Source organism: Chinchilla lanigera, unplaced genomic scaffold (assembly GCF_000276665.1).
Source record: "Chinchilla lanigera isolate Chin_1 unplaced genomic scaffold, ChiLan1.0 scaffold00014, whole genome shotgun sequence".
Classification (NCBI taxonomy): domain Eukaryota; kingdom Metazoa; phylum Chordata; class Mammalia; order Rodentia; family Chinchillidae; genus Chinchilla; species Chinchilla lanigera.
The window spans coordinates 31,319,708-31,337,160 of NW_004955415.1; the positions used below are offsets into that span (position 1 = coordinate 31,319,708).

General features: G+C 45.4%; 1 protein-coding gene across 1 annotated transcript in view; it reads right to left on the minus strand.

Annotated features, from left to right (window-relative positions):
* The window catches only part of Abhd12 (abhydrolase domain containing 12), a gene marked incomplete in the record, with an annotated part of 52,757 nt that overhangs the window by 34,761 nt on the left and 543 nt on the right, over positions 1 to 17,453 (minus strand).

Consider the following 17,453-nt stretch of genomic DNA (forward strand, 5'->3'; position numbering starts at 1 on the left):
CAAGGCCAGCCTGGGCTACACAGTGAGCTCAAGGCCAGCCTGAATTATAGACAGAGATCTTGTCTCATAGAACAGAAGAAAGAGAGAAAGAGAGAGAGAGAGAGAGAAACATCCTCTGACAAAACAGACATTACTTTTGCTAAGAGATCTGTGTTGTCAAAGACTTTGTATTTGGATCAAAAAGCTCCTGTGCTGGAGAAGACACTGGCACAGCATCTGCTGGGCTATAGCCAGTGTCTGGCAGCCTGCAGGAGGCCAGTGTGGAAAGATGTCCCTTGTCCTTCCCAAGGACCTGCAGGCTGCGTGACAGCAGTGCGGCGCCAGCAGCTCTTCAAGGAGAGCAAACTAGCACTGTCATGAGCTCTTTCACCCACTAAAAGAAAACAGGAAGCTTGGTACTTCGGTGCATATGTGTAATCCCAGCTGGCTACTTAGGTGTCTGAGGCAAGAGGATCACAAGTTTGAGTCAGTCTGGATGACACAGGGAAGCCCTATCTCAAAAATTTTTTAAAAAGGGGCTGGGGATTTAGCTCAGCGGCAAAAGCGCCTGCCTGGCAAGCGCAAGGTCGTGAGTTCGGTTCCCGGTACCGGAGAAAAACCAAAAAAAAAAAAAAAATTAAAATAAAAAAGGGATAGGAAGCGCAAGGTCGTGAGTTTGATTCCCGGTACCAGAAAAAAAATAAAATAAAATAAAATAAAATAAAATACAATAAAAAATAAAAAAGGGATGGGGTTATAGAGGACATATCTAACATGTAAGAAGCCCTCGGAGAAGACCTGATCACTATGCAGACTGCATGCCCGTGCCCGTGCCTCCCACCCCCTGGGGCCAAGGCCACTCTAAGGTTCTACTCAAACTGCTCTTGGAATCATTTCCCTTCTATTTTTTATTTAAATAAAACAAAACTTGCAAAAGGTAATATTCTGGGAACTTATCTTCAGATGACAAAAGCAAAGAGCTATTTTTGTGACACTTCCTGTTACCAAAACATCCCTGATAAGACAGACATGTAGAAATGCAAATAAATAACGACCTCTGTATTTCACTACACTGCTGGCAAAAAATAAGAGTCCCGACAGTGCCCTCGTGCTGGACCTGAGGCAGTGCACTTGGAGCCGGAGGGGAGCTGGCCTGCGTGGGGGGCTGCACCAACATCTGCCGGAGGAAAGCAGAACACACTGCCAGTGTCCAGGGTACTTTGGTCAGCAGCATGACTTCCCTGACAGCATATCACATATAAACGTAGAAAGTCTGGAAAAATGGAAAGTAAATATCGCCTCCCGTCATATGACCCTAAACACACCGTTACTGATCTATCAGTACAGCAGCACTGTGCCTTTTAAAGCTGAGTCCACGCTCACTGTATTTTTTGAAGTCAGGCTCTGTGGTGGCAATCGAGGGCCGGCAGGTCACCTGGGGCAGAGCTGGTGGCTGAGGCTGCCAGGCCCCCGGGGGGGGGGCCCGCTTCGCCCAGGGCATGTGCGCGGGCTGCCGGGAGGTGTGGTGCAGCAGTGCCCAACAGCCCAACTCACGGGAGATCACACTACACGCTCCTTTTTATTTTTACCTTGCAGATAATTCTAAAGAAAAGGCCTTGCTTATGTAATTTTAAAACAATAAAACATAAAAGTACCCCTGCCAACGTGTCACCCTGCACCCTGTCCCTCTCATGCCACAGGTAACTATCTGTACTGACTGCCCATGCTTAGTGCTCCCTCCTGTAAATATATACACGTTCCCATCCCTCCTTATAAGCAAAGGAAACATGCTACTCACCATGGCCTTTCACTCTAAAACACATCCAGGCAACTCTGCTTTGCAAATGTTTTGTCTTTTGTCATTACGTATGTCAGGCAAATGTTTTTCATAACTATTAAGTCAAATTAATTTTAAACCTTGACAGAATTTGGGCTCTGAGTCATAGAAGGCATCATTTTATTTTATTTTATTTACTTATTTTTTATTTTTTGGTCTTTTGGAGACAAGTTCTCCCTATGCAGTTCAGGCTGGCCTTGAGCTCCGTTTGTAGCCCCGGCTGGTCTCGAATTCACAATGATCCTCCTGCCTCAGCCAACCAAGTGCTGGGATTACAGGCGTGCGCCACCATGCCTAGCGCGTCATTTTAGAACTACAAAGAATTTCACTCCTAGCCAGGCACAGTGGCTCATGTGGGTAATGCTGGCACTCCTGGAGGCTGAGGTAGGATGAGCGAAAGTTTGAGTCTAGTCTGGGCAATCTGGCAAGACTATGTCTTAAAATAGAAATTTAAGAGAGCACACCTATAATCCTAGCATTTGGGAGGCTGAGGCAGGAGCACCGCCACGAGCTTGAGGCCAGCCTGGGCTACACAGTGAGATACTGATCCAAGAAAAATTTTTAAAAAGCAAAATTTAGAAAAAGACTGTCTGGGGATATAGCTCAGTGCAAAGGTCCTGGCTTCAATCCCTAATACTGGAAAAACATACTCACTCGTGCTTTTCTTGGAGTACTTTTGGTTTCACTTTTACATTAATTTTGAGCCTTTTGTACTGTGATCCCGGTGCACAGTGTAAGATATAGATCCAGATTTACTATGTTCCATATCACTACACAGTTTAAAAAAATAACAAAAACTTTTAGTGTCAAAATCAAGGGCAATGGCTGTGGTTTGGTTGCAGAGTACTTGACTAGCTTGTTAGAGGCCCTGGATTTGATCTCCAGCACCAGAGAAAAAATGAAAATCAATCTTATCTCCACTCATTTATTATTCTACCTGCTAGGTATGGTGGCACAGGCCTGTAATCCCAGCACTCGGGAGGCTGAGGCAGGAGGATCTCTGTAAGTTCAAGGCCAGCCTGGGCTACAAAGTGAGTTCAAGCTAGTCTGAACTGCATAGAAGACCCTGTCTCAGAAAGACAAAATCAAAACATTCATTATTCTACCTCTGCCCATACTAAATCCTCAAGTGTGGTTGGGCCTCTTTCTGGAATCTGTCTATCCCACTGCCCTGACACTGAGATTGCCAAACGGCCTGGACAACTACATGGACCAGGTTGCTCATACCACCTGCTCCTCTCGCCCCCCAGGACCACTCAGGTGACACTCAGGCCTCTCTGGGAGGCGCACTCCACATGCCCTTCAGAGTCAGCTTGCAGAGAACCACAAGAGACACAGGGACATTCACATGTCGGACCCTGTTAAGAGGAGTGGCCTAGAGCCAGGCCAGCACCAGCCTCGAGCTCTCCTGCCCCAACAGCTCCGTCTAAATGTCTCAGAAGTTTCTTCCTTCAATTTTGCATATATCTCAAGTCTCCTTTTCAGCACATTTTGGAGGGATTTAAAAAGGTTCTCTGGTTGGATGTGGTGCTGCATACCCGTAATCCCAGCACTCGGGAGGCTGAGGCAGGAGGATCTTTGCGAGTTCGAGACCAGCTTGGGCTACAAAGTGAGCTCAAGGCCAGGCTAGACTGCATAGTCAGACCCTGTCTCAGAAAGACAAAAAATAAACAAATAAAACAGAAAAGTTCTCTGCCATTGTATCTCACACTCAATTATTGTTTGTGCTTGTAAAAGCTAAAGCGTTCTCCAGGAGCTCTCCCACTGAGGGTGGGGCATCCACACGCGGAGCTGACACGCAGTTGTTAGAAAGCACTACGCAGTGACACACGAGCGGCAGAAAGGATGAAAGGACTGGCGGCCGTTTAGAGAAGGGGAACCAGTGGGCAGAGAATTCACGCACACACTCCAGGCTTGGCTTTCTTCATGTGGTACTGGGGACAGGACCCAGGACCTTGTGCACGCAAGGCAGAAGCTCCACCACCACAGTACGTCCCCAGCCCACTTCAGTATTTTAGAAAAATTTCTTTCTGTCTCCCCTCAGTGCCAAGGATGAAACCCAAGAACATGCGCATGGTAGACAAGCGCTCTACCACAGAACTACATCCCAAGCTGTATCTTTATGGTTAAAGTGGTTCATTTTTTTACTGTGGTTAAAAATTCATGCAATAAAGCTGGGTGTGGTGGTGCCCGCCTGTAATCCCAGCACTTGGGAGACAGAGGCAGGAGGATCCCCTCGAGTTCAAGGCCAGCCTAGATTACTCAGGACTCTGTCTTGCAGAAATCATACCACTTTCCGTGCTGCAATCTCCACACCAGGCTTCAGGGTTTGCTGCAGGGCAAAGGGTTTGGCTGGCCACACAAGAGCCACATGCCACTTCCCTCCACCTTGCGAGACCAAGTGCCACTTCAGGAGCACAAAGCTCCAAACAGGAACTGCGGCTGAGCAGGCGCACATCAGGAGGCTTCACAGCACGGCTTCACGCGCAGCGCCTCTGGAAGGAGCACGGGGCCCTCTGGACCTTCCCGGGGAGGGCTGGCTCAAGGACGAAGCCTTTCGTAGCTTCTCGTGAACAAAGCGTCGTGTGTCCGGAAAGATGGGGCTTTCAGCTTCCTGAGTGTCTTGAAGGAGTCCTCCCAGCTGGCTATGGCTTGGGGGCTCCAAAGGCAGTGTGAAAGGGTTGGCCCAGCCCAGGGTGCTACTGGCAGTTTCAGGTGGGGCGGGGGGGGGAGGTGCCACGAGTCACTGGGGTGACTTGAAGGGGACAGTGAGGCCCTCACCCTTCATCTTTCTCCCTTACCCCTGGCCTGAGGGAGTGCTCTTCCCCACCATATAGTCCTTGCCAGAAAGGGGCGCTTTGCCACAGGCCTAAGCACAGGCTGGTCGGCGTGCCCCTAAAACTGTGAGCCAAAATAACCCGTTTCTCGTCACAGCTGCTTATCTCAGCACTCTGCCTCAGCTGTGGAAAGTTACCACACACCCGCTGGAGACGCTCCTCCCTGGACTGCGTGCAGCAGACCTGCGCATTCACCCTTCCGTGTCAGGGGCCTGGCTGCTCCGTGTGGGGAGCCCTGCCATTCGTGGGGACGTGGCAGCTCTCTCTGCACCCCAATGCGCGAAGGGCCAGCCCTTTCCAGCCACATCCATGGCCTGGGCCACGCTGAGGTGCTCGGCGAAGGACTGGTCCAGTCCCAGGGACAACTGTGCAGGAGGCTTGAGAGCTCACCACCCACCTCGCAGGCCCTGCTGTGTGGTCCCCAACACGCGGCTGAAGTAGCCACTTCCCCCAGGTGACACCCGCCCCGTGTCAGCCGCAGACATGGAGGTGTACGGCCCCAACCCAGGCGGGAGGGGCGGCGGTCAGAGCACAGGCTCTGCAGACAGCCCAGCTCTGCTACCTGCCGCAAACTACGTACCCACCCACGCCTTGGTTCCCTCCGCGGTGAAACCAGGTGATGGTGGGCACCGCAAGAGGTAGCCTAAGCATTAAATTCGCTCACACACAACGATCACACGAGAAGAGCACCAGGTCCAAGCACAGGGTTATTTTCCCTCATTCTCCCAGCACCTTCGCTTTTCCTTTTCATTTCTTCTTCCAGCCAGGGTCTCACTGGAGTTCAGGCTGGCCTTGAACTCATACAGAGCCCAGTCTCAGCCTCCTGAGAGCTGGGATTACAAGCATGTGTCACCACAGCCAGTTTCTCCATTTCTCCTGTATTATTCTGTCTTGTCTTCTCCCCCTCCCTCCCCTCAGGAGGGTATTTCTGCAAGACTGGGAAGTTTAGGAGCACAAGAGAGGCTAGCAACACCCTTCTTACCCTTGAGAGACCACAGACAGACATCCCCATGGGTGTCATGGTTCTTGCACCACGTCCCCAAGGTGAGCCCAGGTCCCTCTCATCCCCGCAGGCACTGAAGCAGAGGCCCCTGCATGGAGCCACTGTGCCGGGTGGCAGCTGTGTGCTAGTGAGACAGCACTAAGACCGGCCTTCATAACCCCCGCTGTGCCTGCAGGCAGCAGCAGGCTGGACTGCAGAGAAACGCTTCCCTTTTTAAAAACTCAAGAACTCCTTCCCAGCACTCAGGAGGCTGTGGCAGGAAGACTACTGGGAGTGCGAGGCCAACCTGGGCTACATAGCAAGACCCTGTCTCAAAAAAACTAAATAAACAAGGCCAGGAACTCCTGGCTGCAAAATGCTTAGCAACCACCTTGCCTGCTTCATCTTTATCTACTCATCGCTTCAGGACTGGTTCCTTCCAATCTGCTCCTCTCCCTTCCTGCCCCACAGGAAGAACCAGTTCCTAGATTTGTTTATGTAGTCCTTTAATTTTATACTTCACGAGCTGGTAAAAACTTTCCACAAAATGGGGAGCAACTCGTGCAGCCTAGTTTTTGTTTCACAGGGGACCTAAAAAGCTCCAGAGAAAGGCCACTGTCTCAAGACAAATGTGTCCTGGCCAAAATTCAGGTGCTGCGAAGGGATAGCACTAGGGGCTTGAGCTCTGAAGAGGTACTGAGCTAAGAGAGGGTCCTCCTGCATGAATGGGATCAAGGAGTTATTGTTTATTTGTTTTTTGTTTTAGTTTTTATGCGTATAACTGGGGACTGAGCCCAGAGAATGCACTGAGCTACATCATCACCTGTTTTATTTTTAATTTTGAGAGTGGGTGTCACTAAGTGACTGAGTTACCAGCCTGGGCTTGAATGTACAATTCTGCCTCAGCCTCCCAGAGTGCTGAGATTACCGGCGAGCCTCACTGTGCCTGGCTGGATTAAAGCTCTTATAAGACGTTCGCACAGCACTCAGGCATCTTGCCCTCCTGTCTCCCACCACTGGGCACAGGTGTCCCACCCTTCTGCAGGGGCCAGCATCAGGATGCCATCTCGGAAGCACAGAGCAGCCCCCACCAGATGGCCAAACCTGCTGGCACCTCGATCCGGGACTTCCTGCCTTCTAGAACGGTAAAACATCAACTGCTGTTCCTCATGTATTACCTGCTCATGGGTGTTTTGTTATAGCAGCATAAACAGACTAATACATCTACCATCTACCATCTCAGTAAACTCCCCATCTGTGAACAGTTCTCTGGCTCCAAGAAACCATGAGAGAGAATTGATGAAGGTAATTATTTTTTGTGGGCACTGTCTCTGTATGAGCACTTCATACCGGTCATCTTAGAACCCAGGCATCGTGGCAGAGACCATAGTGCTAACTACTCAGGAGGCTGAGGATGGATGACCATTTGAGCCCAGGAATTTGGGGCCATCCAGGGCAACATAGTGAGATCTTACAAAAGAAAGGAAGGAAAGAAAAGAGAATGAGAAGGATAGAGAGAAATGAAGAATCTAGACAGTGCTTGAGACAGAACTTTCTACTGGTCAGAAAAAAAGGGAAGGTATACACAAAATGACCAGAGAAGGGCTATGTTTCACTGTTCTAAAAAGTAAAGAGTTAGATGAAGGATTACAATGAAGAAAACCAAAACAGTTTTCCAATTGATCACCAGCACAAATATAGAAGGTAGTAATTTTTATTTATTTAAACCCTAGCCAGGCATGGTGGCACATACTTGTAATCCCAGCACTCAGAAGGCTGAGGCAGGATTGTTGTGAGTACAAGACCAGCCTGGGCTACACAGTGAGCTCAAGGCCAGCCTGAACTGCATAGAGAGACCCTGTCTCAAACAAACAAACAAAACAATAAAACAACAAAACAAAAACAAAATAAACCCTAATAGATGACAGTCTTGAATGGGTAAAATCATGTTATATATATTATACTATAAAAAAGCAATTTTTAGGCCGGGCATGGTGGCACACGCCTCTAATCCCAGCACTTGAGAGGCTGAGGCAGGAGGACTGCTGTGAGTTCAAGGCCAGCCTGGGCTATAAGGTGAGCTCAAGGCCAGCCTGAACCATATAGTGAAACCCTGCCTCAAAAAGAAAAAAAACCCAAATTTTTAAAAAGCTGCCAGGCTTGACTACATAGTGAGATCCTATCTCAGAAAGACAGACAGATGGAAGGACAGATGGACAGAAGGAAGGAAGGAAGGAAGGAAGGAAGGAAGGAAGGAAGAAAAAGAAAGAAAGAAGTGAAAAACAGCCTTATTTTAATTAGTATTAGCTGCTTTTTCATTTAGTGGTTTCACTCAAGAAGCACTGTCTAGCTCGGAAACTGTTTAAGAGTCATCACAAACATTTAACTGATGAAGGGTCAGGCATGGTGTGCTGCACACCTACAATTCTAGCACTGTGGGAGGATGAGGCAAGAGGATTGCATGTTTGAGCCCAACCTGGGCAATTTAGTTAATTTTTTTGGTTTGTTTTATTGTTTTCTGTCTTTTTCTGTCAGACAGGGTCTCACTATGCAGTTCAGGCTGGGCCTGAACTCACTTTGTAGCCGAGGCTGGCCTCAAACTCACAATGATCCGCCTGCCTCAGCCTCCAAAGCGCTGGGATTACAGGTATGCGCCACCATGCCCAGCTACATGCGCAATTTAGAAAGACTTCGTCTGAAAAAAGAAAAAAAAAAAAATTATGCACCCCTTACAAGTAGGAGAAACTAACTGCTCTTTAGTGCTAATTTCATAGCCAAAAAAAAAAGCATCTCAGAAAGCTCTGAAACCCGTGGTAATTCAAAGCAAAAATAAAAGGACTAAATGTGTATTAGCAATATGTAATTTAGTACCTCAAACTATAAAAACTGGGCCAAAAAAGTAGCATCTACACTAGATGTCTTCTGGGAATTGCTTCAGAACTAAACGTAAATGGGGTAGGCAGACGGGCAGAAACACTATGAAGTTTATACCTGTGTACTGCTGATGCGATCTTGCTGAAATCTTAGGAGGATGCCGAAGGAGGCAGCCAGACTAGGCCCCTATCTGGAGAAAGGGAAGCTGAGCGCAGAGCTACCCAGAGATGTGCTCAGGTACAGCCTCACCGAGGAACGAGCTCACAAATCAGGCCTCCAAGTCCAGCATTCTTTCCATCCCACTGAACCCTCATTTGAAGAGAATGAAAGGCAGCCAGAAACCCAGAGAAAAGGACACCTGGCCCTCAGGTCTCCCTTTCGCTGATGTTTCAGCTTACCTGAGTAGCTCCTGAATCTCAAAGGCTGGTGGAAGCAAAACCAACAGTTCTACCGTGGAGGATACCATGGAAAGACATAGTGGTAAGATGAAACTGTTTCACTGTTTTGTTTTTTCAAAATGCTCAAGGACGTACCCGGCGTGGTGGTGCATGCCTATAACCCCAGCACTCAGGAGGCTGAGGCAGGAGGATTGCTGTGAGTTTGAGACCAGCCTAGGCTACAAAGTGAGCTCAAAGCCAGCCTGAACTGCATAGCAAAATCTTGTTTCAAAAAAAACAACAAAAAAAAAGGCTCAAGTAAAAGTAATATAACAATTATTTAGTTTTAAAAACAACTCTAACCAGGCTTGGTGGTGCAGGCCTATAATCTCAGCACTCAGGAGGCTGAGGCAGGAAGATCACTGTGAGTTCGAGGCCTGCCTGGCCTGCAAAGTGAGCTCAAGGCCAGCCTTAACTGCATAGTGAAATCCTGTCTCAAAAAGGCAAAATAATAAAAAAAATAAAATAAAATAAGAGGGCAGCAATATAGCTCAGCGGCGTAAGTGCCTGCCTGGCAAGCACAAGGTCCTGAGTTCGATTCTTGGTACCAAAACAGAAAACAAACAAACAAAATTAATTAATTAATTAATTAAAATGAAATAAAAACAACTCTATTGCCAGGTATATAGCTCATCGGCACAAGTGCCTGCCTGGCAAGCAAAAGGTCCTGAGTTCAATTCCCAGTAGAAAAAAAAAAAAAAAAAAATCTATTAAGGCACACTGTCACAAATTGCATAAAATGTGTAATTCATTAAGTTTTAACACAAAACTCCTATGAAGCTGGGCATGGCAGTGCACACCTGTAATCCCAGCACTGGGTAGGCTGAGACGGGAGGATCACTCTGAGTTGGAGGCCAGCCAGGGCTACGTAAAAGTTCAAAGCCAGCCTGAACTACACAGCAAGACACTGTCCAAAAAAACAAAAACGATGAAAGCACCATCACAAAGTCAAGACTGACCCAACACTACCCTCCAGAGGGTCTGCCAACACTGTATATCCCCCTTTGGATTTGCTAGTGTTTTTGTGGTTTGTTTGTTTGCTCGTTTTTTTGTTTTTTTACATTTCAAACCAAAAAATAAAAGCTACCTCTAATTTTTTTAACCTACTTGAGGTACACTCCCTAAATCTGTGAATCATAAAAAGCTTATAAGTATTTTCCAAAGGCAACAATACACTCCCACCAGCAGTGGAGAAGGGTTCCTTTTCCCCACAGCCCCTCCAGCATTTGTTACTGGTTGATTTCTTGATGATAGCCATTCTTCCTGGGGTGAGATGCAATCTCAGTGTTGTTTTAATTTGCGTTTCTCAAATGACCAATACTGCTGAACAATTTTTTCATACATTTATTTGCCATTTGTATTTCTTCATCTGAGAAGTGTGTACTCATCTCAGATGCCCATTTTTTGACGGGGTCTTTGAATTTTGGGAGCCTAATTTTTTTTTTCAACTCTATACATTCTGATAACAATATGTAAAACAATAACCATTGATAATTTCCTAAAAAAAATAAATAAATAAAAATAAACTCTATACATTCTAGATAGAAGTAAAGGCTCCTTATTGATGAGTGATGCCCACTGTGTAGAGGTACACCACAATTTGGCTTTATGTTCACACTGGAGTTGTTCCAGGTTCTGTCTGTTAAAGATTAAAACCAGCAATTTAAGTTCTTTTTTTTTTTTTTCTCAGTTTTCTAACTCTTTGACCTCTGCTTTCATCTTTATCATGTGCTCGCTTTTGGGGTTTTGTTTTCCAGTTCCTTTTTAAAAAAAATTTATTTATTTATTGTTTTTTTCCAGTACCAGGAATCAAACTCAAGATGTCCGCTTGCCAGGAAGGCACTGTGACGCTGAGCTAAATCCCCAGCCCCATTCTATTTTTGTTTTTGGTATCAGGAATCAAACTCACGACCTCAGGCTTGCCAGGCAAGCACTTATGCTGCTGAGCTACATCCCCGGTCCTCCAGTTCCTTAATGCAGAAAGTTAAGTAATCATCTGAAGACCCTCTTGATATCTTCTTTGTTATTGTTTTGTTGAGGTAGGTCTCAATATATAGTTCAAGCTGGCTTTGAACTCAATGTGTAGCCCAGGTTGGCCTCTACTCACAATGATCCTCCTGCCTCAGCCTCCCAAGTGCTGAGGTTACAGGTGGGCACTACCACACCCAGCATGAAGACCCTCTTTCCCTCCTACTGTGGGCATTTCATATTCTCAGCTCCCAAGGCATGCACCTGTCTTCATTTTTATTCAGTTCTAAGTACTTTGCATTTTCTTTTTATTTTTATTTTTATTTGTTTATCTTTGGGGTTTTTTTTTGGTTTTTTTTTTTTTTTTTTTTTTTTGAGACAAGGTCTCGCTATACAGTTCTGGCTGGCCTTGAACTCATTTTGTAGCCCAGGCTGGCCTCAAATTTGCAACAATCCTCCTGCCTCAGCCTCTCAAATGCTGGGATTACAGGCGTGCACCACCATGCCCAACTTCTATTTTTCTTTTGGATTTCTTTGATTCATAGCTTATTCGGGAGCATGTCATACAGTTTCCAAACATTTTGGGATTTTTCCATGTATCTATTTGTTATGTATTTCACATTTAATTCCCTGTGGTTAGAAAAAATACTTTTATGACTTCAATTCTTTACAGATTCCTATCTTCCTTGCCATCTATTTTTGCTATATGTGTTTTGAATCTCTGTCAATTAATGTGCATAAATACTTAAGATTCTTATGCTCTCTTCTGCAACAGGGCCCTGTGTCCCTGTGAAGTGACCCGCCGGACCTATAGCTGGGCCCTCTGCTTTTAAGTCTGCCTGAAATAATACAGCCACTGCAGCTACATTCTGACTAGTGTTAGCATAGTATATTCTCAGTCATTTACTTTCACCTGTTTGTGTTATATTTAAAATACCTTCCTTTTTATAGACATCAGAGTTGGCTTTTTTTCTCTTTTTTCATCTAAATGACAATCTCGCCTGGCTTGGTGGTGCATGTCTCTAATTCCAGCGGCTGAGGTAGAAGGACCACTTAGAGTTTGAGGGCAGCCTGAACTACATAGTAAGACTCTTTCAAAAACCAAAAAAAAAGCCAGGCATGGTGGCTCATGCCTATAACCCTAGCACTCGGGAAGCTGAGGCAGGACTGCTTCAAGTTCAAGGCCAACCTGAACTACATGAGACCCTGCCTCAGAACAAACAAACAAACAAACAAAAAAACACACACACACAATAGAAAAGGGCAATCTGTCTTTTAAGTGGCTGGCTAGACCTTCACATTTAATGTGGTTTTTGTTTTGTTTTGTTTTTCTGTAGTGCTGGGGAGCATGGTGAGGTTTAAATCTACTGCCTCGGTATTTGTCTTCTATTTGTTCCGTCTGTTGTTTGTCCTGTCTTCTTTTTCTGTCTTACTTTGGATTAGTCAGGCATTTTTCTTCTGTTTCCTTTAGTAGGCTGTCTTGGGTTGCAGTATCTACCCCCATCCCAATCACCTGAGTGAAATCACAAGCCTGTGGGTATAAGAACATTACAACAGTGGACTTCCCTGTCTTCCTGCTCAGGCTATGCACTTGTGATAAACTTTACTTGTATGTGTTATAGGACTCACAATATACTATTATCTTATTAGATAATACACAATATACTTTAATACTTATTAAAATTTTAGTAATAAAAACATTTTCTCCATAATTATTTCCCATGTTCTTTGGGAAGATTCAGATTTTCATCTGGCATAATTTTTCTTCTGACTGAAGGTCATCCTTCAGCATTTCTTCTTTGTATAACCTAATTATTTCTGAGATGGGGGGTCTCGATCCATTACCCAGGCTGATCTCAAACTGGTGGACTTAAGTGACTTCTGTCTCAGCCTCCTGAGTAGCAACACTTCTCAGTATGTGCCTGCCAGTCTTTCTTTCACCTTCTCTAGTTGGGAAACTTCACTTTTGAACTGTATCTTCTTCTGGTAATCTAGATGGAAAGTTTTTGCTTTCAGTACTTAGCAAAGTGGGCAGGCATGGTGGCACACACCTGTAATCCCAGCAATCAGGAGGCTGAGGCAGGAGGATCAGCTGTGAGTTCAAGACCAGCCTGGGCTATATGGTGAGTTCAAGACCAGTCTGAACTACATAGTGAGACCCTGTCTCAAAAAACAAAAGGAAAAAAAAACCCACAAAGACAAACAAAAATCACATATTCTCTTCTAGAAAAATGAAGGACCTGGCCACCAGTAGCCAGAGTCCTGCCAGAGAGCATCAGGATGGGCACAGCTCCCCCTTACTCTGTGGCCTTCCGCATCACCTCACTCTCCCAAAACTAATATTTCTTGGAGATATAAGGTATGATAGAAAGACAGTGTGAATATTTAAATTTTTAAGAAATTTATTATAGTGAAAGACAGAGTGCTGTTAATCACCCTCAAAATCCTTCCCCTTAACTCACACATCACTCTTGCCACTTTCTGAAGCCGCTCTGGAGTCCTCCTTCCTAAGTGCCTCCAGTTGTCCTGGCTGCCTTCATGTCCTGAACTGATTCAAATGCTGACCTTTAACAGTCATTCTGACTTTGAGAAAGAGTCCGAAGTTGAACAGTGCCAGATACAGTGAATTACAGGTCACAGCATCATGTTCACAGGAGCCTGCCTGCCAAGGACCAGCCCGACGCAGTACTGAGCAGGTAGTAATTAATATTAATAAAGTGGCACAAAAATAAATTGAGTCTGTCCCAGACCTACATGACGTGGGGCGAGACCCCTGGCTGGCTTAAAGACAGATTAATCTTTAAGCCACCAGCCAGAGCTGAGCCCAGCAAATAGTCTGAGAAGTTCTGGCGCCTCAAGGCAAGATAAGTCGGCAACTGAGGACTTGACTCACTGAGGACTTGACTCATTCTATCTAGCTCAGTGGCTGCAGTTAGCAATCAGGTTACTAGTTAACCCTGATCTGTTCCTGTGTGCTTTTCCAAAAATGCACTGTTCTTCAATTCCTTTTTTTTTTTTTTTTTTGTCTTTTTGAGACAGGGTCTCGCTATGCAGTTCAGGCTGGCCTTGAGCTCACTTTGTAGCCCAGGCTGGCCTCAAACTCGCAATTATTCTCCTGCCTCAGCCTCTTGAGTGCTGGGATTACAGGCATGCGCCACCACGCCCAGCTGTTCAATTCATGAACCTTGACATGTCAGCAGTTCACCCCCACCAATTCCTGCAGCCAATCAAGCTGTGCACCTAATAAAGGCCAAGGACACTGTGCTCATAGTCCTAGGCTGTCATTGGGCTTTAACCATTCTGGTGCCTCTTATAACTAAAATATATGTTCTGTCTGTGTTTTACTCTGTCATCGTACCTCTGAGCAAGAAATTGGTGGTCCTAGGCCAGGGCACTGACACCTGCCTTCTGTTGGATAGCACCTGGCAGCAGTAGTCACCATATTTTTGATCACGGCTTACAAAGACACTCATGAAACAGAACTTTTTGTTTGTAGGATGGGAAACTAATCTTTACAAGTAAAGCAACCAAAAGAGGCTAGACCTCCCATCCCATCAACATTTTTAAAGAGTAACATGCATACCATTAAAAATGCAAATAGTGCACAAAGTTACAAAATGGAAACTTAAGGCTGCATTTCTCTTTACTGCTTTCTCCAAGTGAACCACTGCTTATTATACTTCCTAATTTAAGAAAGCATAAATCTGCCTAAACACATATCTATCTTTAATTTTACAAAGGAAGCATGCAATTTACATTGTTTTATTTTTTCACTTATGATCTATTTCAGGAATCTTTCAATATTAGCATATGTATGTACATATCTACTGTTTAATATGGCATAGAAAATATTCCCTTGTATTCCATCATATCAAGAGACCCTAATTTATTCATTTACTTTTTAAATCAGGTTTTATTGGTACATTTTTTCTTTTTTCTTTTAGTACCAGGAATCAAACTTAGGACCCTGCACTTGCCAGGTAGGTGCTGTGCTGCTGAGCTACATCCCTGGCCCTATTGGTACATTTTTGATGTACATAATGATCACATTCATGATAGAATACCTGTACATGATATAACCTGGTTTTCTTTCCCATTCCCCTACCATCCCTTCAACCCCCTCCGCTCCCCATTTACAGGAAACTAATACTTTTTTATATTAACTTTTATTGTGGATTTTGGTACCTTCACAACTTGTTTGAAATAAATTAGGAAACTAATATTTTAAAATAATTTATTTTGTGAATAAATACTTCAGAGTATCATGAGAGAATGTTTCTGAAATATATAACCCAGATGTTATATCAAAATCAATAATTCATTCTAACATTATTTAATATCTAGTGCACATACACATTTCCCAAACTGTCTCAGAAATGTCTTCTTAAATTACTTTATTTAAAAATCTAGCCAGGCACGCATGCCTTTAATTCCATCACTCGGGGAGGCAGAGGCAGGAGGATCATCACTGGTGCAAGTTCCAGACCAGCCTGCGCTACAAAATGAGCTCAAGGCCAGCCTGAAACTGCATAGTGAGACCCTGTCTCGGAAAAAAAAAAAAAGTAAAATCTATACATTTCTTATCCAAGTTAAGGGAGAGGGAAGACTTAAGATTTGCTACCCAGTGAAAACTTGAAACTAAGTGGATACCTGGAGGACCATTATATGGTTCTTCTCCACACTGCAATATATGAAAATGCCCAGGGTAAAGAGTTAAAAGAAATTGTTGGGTTAGAATCCAAACAAAAGAAGGCCACAAAAGACAGTAATTGCAAAAGTAAATAATAGGCTTATACAAACACACAAAAATGCTACCTAACAAGTAATGTAAATTAAAGCTACAAATCTGTGATACCATTTTCTTCCATCAGACAAAGGTCAAAATGTGGCAATACACCACACTGGGGGAAGGGAGGTGTTAACATGGATAGTGGAAGAACAAATCAGTACTTCATAGGTTGTTTTGTTTTTGTTTTTTGAGACAGGGTCTTGCTATGTAGCCCAGGCTGGCCTTGAGCTCCCTTCAATCCTGCCTCACTCAGCTTCCTGGGTGCTAGGATTACAGGCATGTGTCACCATGCCCGGCTTTCTGAGGGTTACTTAGTTGACCTTTCCAAGTTATAAACACACATCCCTTGGCCCAGTAATACCACTTCTAGGAAATTATTCTACAGCTCTTCACTCATCCAACAAGTATCTTCTGCCACCTATGTGCCAGGTGCTGGCGATACAGGAGTGGAGAACAGCCCGCTGGTGTGTTCTTGTAGAAGAGTCACAGGCCCAGCAACGCTGCATGCAATTATAGCAATCATAATGTCAAGCAGGTGAACAGGCAAGCAGGCCGTGCTGCAAGGCTTTTCTGAGCCTGCAAGGTACCAGACAGGTCGGGAAGAGGCAACAAGATGAAACCCTTAGGGTGACACACAAATTTGGCCTTCCGTTCATATTCTGTTTTATTCCAACAGCGTTGGGTGTATCCAAAGGACATCACTCAAATGTTTCTGACACAGAACCAAAAAACAATCAGATCCTTTTACTACAGTACACTCTTTAGGTTGATGCCAGGGTAGCACTGTTTCCCCAAATATTACTGTGCACAGCAATTTGACTTTGCCATCTTATCCACCTTACCCTAAGCATGTTAATAAAATGTATCAGAGCCAATCATGAGATCTTAATTCAGACAGGTCTTTCCAAAGAGAACGGTTTCACAAAAGCTGCTGATCAGTTATTAATTTTATTCACACACAAAACCAACATTCCTCCCTTCACTCTTGGCACAGGAAAAATCACAGACTTACAGACCTCTATACTTTTTAATTTCACAGTGTTTAAGCACAGATGTTGAAGTTCTGATTTCTTTTACAGGCAATTTGGGCGTGATTTAAGATTTGCTACACAGCGAAAATAAGTATTTCACACTGAAGTGCCCTGTGTTGACAGAAGGCATTCAAACTGACCCCCAAAGAAAGGCCTCTGCCACGACAACTGAGAACATTACCTTCTAATTTCGTCAAACATCAGGAAATACCGACGCTTCATAATCACCATAAAGGATATGCTCTACGAACACCCAGAAGGGAAGAAATTTGTCCCTGTGAAGCACGCTCCTCTCTCGATTTTGAAATCAGGTTTACATAACCACGGATTCTTTTCTTTCTCCAAGAGAGGACGCAAAACCCGATCGACTTCAAGACTCCAGATTCCCAAGGAGACCGGCGCCCGCGCGCAGGCTGCTAAGCGCCAGGGCTCGGGCGCCGCCAGCCGGCCCGCGAAGCATCCTCCCCTCCATCCTCCCGTCCGCCCTCCCCCGGCGGGGACCAGCAGGTCACCCGCTCCCCAGGGTCGCGGTTCCGCGGGCGGGGACCTCTGACAGCTCCCGGGGACCGAAACCCGGCGCCAGGGAGCGGGCGGAGGACGGGAGCGCGGAGATCCGAGATCCGCGCCGGCTGCAGCGGGGACGAGGTCGGGCCAGGGACGGGCAGGGCCCCCGCGGCCGAGCAGCCCGATGGAGGGGCGGGGAGGGGGCCGGGGCCAGG